Source organism: Trichosurus vulpecula, chromosome 8 (assembly GCF_011100635.1).
Source record: "Trichosurus vulpecula isolate mTriVul1 chromosome 8, mTriVul1.pri, whole genome shotgun sequence".
NCBI lineage: Eukaryota > Metazoa > Chordata > Mammalia > Diprotodontia > Phalangeridae > Trichosurus > Trichosurus vulpecula.
This window is the reverse complement of record NC_050580.1, coordinates 228585066-228591959: the sequence shown is the minus strand read 5'-3', so window position 1 is coordinate 228591959 and position 6894 is coordinate 228585066. Positions and strand designations below refer to the sequence as shown.

Genomic DNA, 6894 nt, shown 5'->3' with positions numbered 1-6894 from the left:
TTAGGGGAAGTTTTCTATCTCTGAATGCTCACTTGAATAAAATAGAGAAAAAGGAGATCAATGAATTAGGCATACAACTGAAAAAGCTAGAAAAAGAACAAATTGAAAATCCCCAATTAAATACCAAATTAGAAATACTGAAAACCAAAGGAGAGATTAAGAAAATGGAAATCAAGAAAACTATTGAACTAATAAGCAAAACTAAGAGCTGGTTTTATAAAAAAAAAACCCAATAAAATTGATAAAATTTTGGTTAATTTGATTAAAAAAAAAGAAAGAAGAAAACCAAATTATCAGTATCAAAAATGAAAAGGGTGAATTCACCCCCAATGAAGGTGAAATTAAAACAATAATTAGGAATTATTTTGCCCAATTGTGTGCCCATAAATTTGATAATCTTAGGGAAATGGATGACGATTTAGAAACATATAGATTGCCCAGGTTAACAGAAGAGGAAGTAAAATACCTAAATAACCCCATCTCAGAAAAAGAAATTGAGCAAGCCATCAATGAACTCCCTAGGAAAAAATCTCCAGGGCCAGATGGTTTTACATGTAAATTCTATCAAACATTTAAAGGACAATTAATTCCCATACTATGTAGACTATTTGGGAAAATAGGCAAAGAAGGAGTCTTGCTAAATTCTTTTTGTGACACAAATATAGTACTAATACCTAAACCAGGAAGAGTCAAAACAGAGAAAGAGAATTACGGACCAATTTCCCCAATGAATATAGATGCAAAAATTTTAAATAAAATATTAGCAAAAAGACTGCAGCACAACTTATCATGAGAATAATACACTATGACCAGATAGGATTTATTCCAGGAATGCGAGGCTGGTTAAATATTAGGAAAACTATCAGCATAGTGATCATATCAACAACAAAACTAACAGAAACTATGTGGTTATCTCAATAGATGCAGAAAACATTTTTGACAAAATACAACACCCATTCCTATTAAAAACACTAGAAAGCATAGAAATAATTGGAGTCTTTCTTAAAATGATAAGTAGTATCTACCTAAAACCACCAGCAAGCATTATACATAATGGGGATAAACTAGATGCATTTCCAATAAGATCAGGAGTGAAACAAGGATGTTGATTATCACCCTTATTATTCAATTTGGTACTAGAAATGTTAGCTTTAGCAATAAGAGAAGAAAAACTAATTGAGGGAATTAGAATAGGAAAAGAAACTAAGTTATCACTCTTTGCAGACGATATGATGATTTACTTAGAGAATCCTAGAGAATCAAGTAAAAAAACTACTTGAAATAATAAATGACTTTAGCAAAGTTGCAGGATATAAAATAAACCTACATCAATCTTCAGCATTCCTATATATCACTAACAAAGCCCAACAGCAAGAGATAGAAAGAGAAATTCCATTTAAAATTACTGTAGAGACTATAAAATATTTGAGAGTCTACCTGCCAAGACAAACCCAGGACCTAGATGAACACAATTACAAAACACTTTTTCACACAAATAAAGTCAGACCTAAATAAATGGAAAAACATCAGTTGCTCATGGTTAGGTTGAGCTAATATAATAAAAATGACAATTTTGCCTAAATTACTTTACTTATTCAGTGCCATACTAATCAAACTACCAAAAAATTGTTTTACAGAGCTGGATAAAATAATAACAAAATTCATCTGGAAGAACCAAATGTCCAGTATATCAAGGGAATTAATGAAAGGAAATGCTAGGGAAGGTGGCTTAGCCATAGCAGACATTAAACTGTACTGTAAAGCAGCAGTCATCAAAACTACTTGGTACTGGCTAAGAAATAGAGTGGTGGATCAGTGGAATAGGTTAGGTACACAAGATACAGTAGTCAATGACTATAGCGATCTACTCTTTGATAAACCCAAAGAGTCCAGCTTCTGAGTTAAGAATTCACTGTTTCACAAAAACTGCTGGAAAAACTGGAAAATAGTATGGCAGAAATTGGGCATAGACCAATATCTTACACTGTATATCAAAATAAAGTTAAAATAGTATGGCAGAAATTGGGCATAGACCAATATCTTACACTGTATATCAAAATAAAGTTAAAATAGGTTCACAATTTAGATATAAAGGCTGATACTATAAGCACTTTGGGAGTGCAAGGAATAGTTTACTTGTCAGATTTATGGAGAAGGGAAGAATTTATGACCAAACAAGAGATAGAGTACGTTATGAAATGTAAGATCGATGATTCTGATTGTTAAATTGAGAGGGTTTTGTACAAACAAAGCCAATGCAACAAAGATTAGGAGGGAAGCAGAAAACTGGGAATTTTTACAACCAGTGTCTCTGATAAAGGCCTCATGTCTAAAATATACAGGGAACTGAGTCAAATTTATAGGAATACAAGTCATTCCCCAATTGATAAATGGTCAAAGGATATGAAGAGGCAGTTTGCAGAGGAAGAAATTAAAAATATCTATAGGTATATGAAAAAATGCTCTAAATCACTATTGATTAAAGAAATGCAAATCAAAACAACTCTTAGGTACCACATCTCTCTTGTCAGATTGGCTAATATGACAAAACTGGAAAATCATAAATGCTGGAGAGGAGATAGGAAAATTGGAACACTGTTACATTGTTGGTGGAGTTGTGAACTGATCTAGCCATTTTGGAGAGCAATTTGGAACTATGCCCAAAGGGCTATAAAAATGTGCATATCCTTTGACCCAGCATTACCACTTCTAGGGCTGTGTCCTAAAGAGATCACACAAGTGGGAAAGGGACTAGTATGTACAAAAATATTTATAGCAGCTCTTTTTATGGTGGGAAAGAATTGGAAATCAAGGAGATGCCCATCAATTGGGGAATTGCTGAACAAGTTGTGGTATATGAATGTAACAGAATACTATTGTGCTATAAGAAATGAGGAGCAGATGGACTTCATAATAACCTGGGAAGACTTATACAAACTGATCCTGAGTGAGGGGAGCAGAACCAGAAGATTACTATACGTGATTACAGACACACGATATCCATAAGGACTAACTTTGATAGATTTGGCTCTTCTCAGCAATACAAGGTTCAAAGACAGCTCCAAAAGACTCATGATGGAAAAAGCTATCCACATCTGGAGAAAGAATTATGGAGTCTGAATGCAGATTGAGGCAAACTATTTGATCATTTTTTTCCTTTTCTCTTTTGGTTTTGTTTCTTCTTTCTCATGATTCATTCCACTGGTTATAATTCTTCTTTACAACCTGACTATTGTGTAAATAATTTTAATGTGAAGGTATATGTAGAACCTATATCAGATTAAATTCCATCTGAGAGTGGGAGGGGGAGAAAATTTGGAACTCAAAAACTTATGGAGCTGAGTATTGTAAACTAAAAATAAAAAATAAATTTTAAAAAATGTTAAAGGGTTAGAGAAAGTAGATTTCCAAAGGGATGCTGAGTAATTTTTTTTAAAGTAAGTTTTTTTAAAAGGCCAAATAAGTTTAGGAACCTCTGATCTAGGGTCTAGAGAGTTTCAAAAGCACTTGTTTACAGGAAACTTACCAAAAATCTGTAATGACCTCATAGATGCTTTCTTGAAAATTGGGACTGTTCCCACTATAAGCACTTGCCAGGGAATCTGACATAGCTTTTGAGCCACACTTTAAAAGAATTTGTTAGGTTCCAATTCAGAGAACAGAAGGCAGTCACAGCAGGAAGTCTCTGGCCTTCTGGAGACAGTTTTATCATACATCTGCTTCCTTTGCCCAGTTGGGTCAGACTGTACTTTCCCAGTCACTTTTCTGAACAGGTGTTATATCTCCATAGCTTCTAAATGTCCTATGCATTGGCTCTAAGGGCCTATTCATTGAACTTCCTATTCAGTGTATGTCTTCTCTGCTAAATGCTGTTGTCTTGTTGTCTTCATTTTAATCAGATTCAGCCAACAGAGAAGTCTGCCTTCCAGATACTTGAAACAGTGGCTCAGATTTCCTCTCAGTCTCAAAATAGAGCCCCTTCTCATCAGTTTGGACTAGGGCCCAAATGGGATTATTGCTTACTCTTCTTTTAGGTTTGAATGATGATGAACTAATGAACTAAACCTAAACGTCTTTCTTTACTGTTCCATTTGTAGCCCTGGCATGCAGGACTGACCTCCGAGGATGATATCAGCCAGTACTGCAGAAGAAGTATTGCCCTCGATGTGGTTCCGGGCCCTGCGGAGGCTGCGGGGAGAACAGCGGGGCCGGCAGCCCCTGAAGCCTGGGACCCTTAGCCTAGGCCTCGAGGGTCATGATGACGGCGGCAAGGAGAACGACGAGGACGTGGGGCAGCCGCCAAGTGACCCTCGCGGGAGGAGGGGAAGGAGGGAGCGCAGCGCCATTAGCAACTTGTACGAGCTGATAGCCAGTGAAGAACCTGAGGATGAACTTTTATACAAAGCAAGGGGAGAAGATTACAGACTGAAGGTATAAGAGGGTGCAGAGAATAATGAAGACACTAAAAATGGAGAACCAGAGGTCAACCAGGAAAGAGATGGAGAAGGTCTTTCACATGAAAACCAGGCAACAATTAGTTCACAGCCTAATCTGCATAACAAGCCACGAAAGAAAAAGAAGGAAATTAAGAAAAGCACAATAGGAGAAACTCTGGAAGATGATAGTCTCGAAGATATTGACAGCATTTTAGGGAAAATTGAAGTTACCAATGGTCTATCAAATTAGACTCATAGCAGTGTCATCATGGAGAATCGGCCTCTTCTCTAAGTCGAGCACAGATACTTGAATCCAGAGACAGAGTTGAAAAGATATTTTGGAGCTCGAGCTGTACTCGAAGATCAGAGACCTCGTCGATACCACCGAAGCACATGGCTGACTACTCCGAAGAGCACCTGGCCCAGCTATAGCAAAACAGGTATTACAATGCATCAGTCAAAAAGGAGTCAAAAAAGGGAGTTCAGTACTTCACGTTTGAACACCACCAAGCGTACCAGCAGGTGCAGTTCCAGTTCCTAAATGCAGTGGAATCCATGGACCCAAATAATATCGTGCTTCTGCTCCAGGGGAAACCCTTATGACATAGACTCACTGCTCCAGCTCACTGATGTTTGTCGACTGGAGGAGGAGGATCAGGAGATGGCTCGTGATCTTATAGAGAGAACTTTGTACCGTTTGGAATGCGCATTTCACCCTTTGTTTAGTCTCACCAGTGGAACCTGCAGACTAGATTGTCGCAGAACTGAGAACAGAGCTTTCCACCTGGTTCTCTTCAAGCACATGATGTTCCTAGAGAGGAGAGGCTGTCCCCGAACAGCCCCGGAATTCTGCAAACTTATCCTAAGCCTCGATGCAGACCGTGACCTCCTCTTCTTGTTGCTGATTATTGATTTGCTGGCATTACGAGCCAGGGATTATGGGTTCTTAATACGTATGCTCCAGGAATGGGAGAGTCATCGAAAAACTTGTCCCAGCTCCCAAATTTTGCTTTCTCTGTTCCACTGGCATATTTTCTTCTCAGTCAGCAAGATGATCTCCCGGAGGTTGAACTGAGTTCTGCTAGGGAGAATGCATCTCGTCTGACTCAGCCGGCTCTCATCACGTTCCCTGGCGCTCTCCTGCCCCTGCTGGATGGCTGCACTGTGCGCCCAGACTCCACGGTTTTAGCTCATCCTTTCTTTGGACTCAGTATTCAGATAAGGATGGTCTCTTTACTATAGCCAACCTCCTGCCTTGACCCAGCTGGTTGCCCTATACATTGGGAGGACATACTCTGTCTGGAAGGTTTCTACCATCGTGCCTTGGCTAGATACAAACGTCAGAGAAGTGCTGCAGACAGTAGATGCTGGTGAACCCATAGTGCAGGAAGCTGAAAGAAGGCGGAAGGTCCAATACCAAAGTCCCCCCAGAAATGTCCATCACCGTGTGATCCTTTCTGAGATGAAGGAGGCACCGCAGCCCTGCCTCTGGAAGTGACATCTCAGCCTCTGACTCCCCTGGATTCCATCACTTCCTGCACCGGACCACAAAGGGCACACCCTTATCTCTCTTCTTTCAATCATTGTTGCCAAATTTTACCTTTCAGGGAGAAGATACACCGGATGAAATAGACCCAGTTGACACAGAAGAGGATCTCCACCAGGGCTTCAGCAGGCTGACGGCGGCCACGAGAGACCTCCTGGCCAACATCCAGTTCCAGGACCCTCCAACAGAAGATAACCTTGATGGGAATGGAGATGAGGATGAAGACTGGGACTAAGACTAGAGCATCCAGAATCCCAGTAATATGCTGTAGAATTATATTCATGGTTTTTTTCGGTTGAAATTTGATAGTTCCCTAAAGTAAAAAAGTAAGTGCTTAAAAAAAAAAAGGACTGCCCTCCCCTTTGGTTGATCTATTCAGACAAGAATTAGTAATACTGTATTAACAAAAGCCGTCTATGTGTGTGTACGCATATGTGTATGTATGTATATATATGTGTATGTGTATATGTATATATACACACCAAAATATATGATGCAGTACTTTTTGTGGTAGCAAATGAACTGAAAATAAAATGAGTGCCCATTAATTGGAGAATAGTTAAATACATTGTGGTATATAAATATAATGGCATGTGTTAAAATCATATTTGTTCTTATCCCCCGACTGTTTCAACAATCTGGCTAGCAGCTGTTGCGGGGGTGTAAGATCCACCTACAACCAGCACCCAGAAAGCTGCAGGCATGCTTCGAAAGCACAGGTTCTTTTGATCTGCTTAACTAAGGAAAGCAAGGTGAAGGGGTTGACAAGCTTACTTTAATTCAGCATACAAATATCATTCACTTAGTTCAGGGGAAGAAACCAGCACACTGAACTTCAGAGCAAATTACAAACAAATTACAAACATCAACAGACAGACCAAATACAGATTCATAGTTACCAACATCTAGGTT

At 39.1% G+C, this 6894-nt stretch overlaps 1 pseudogene; it reads left to right on the top strand.

Annotated features, from left to right (window-relative positions):
* Positions 1-4164: 4164 nt before the first annotated feature.
* Positions 4165-6217, top strand: LOC118827884 (annotated as a pseudogene).
* Positions 6218-6894: the final 677 nt, after the last annotated feature.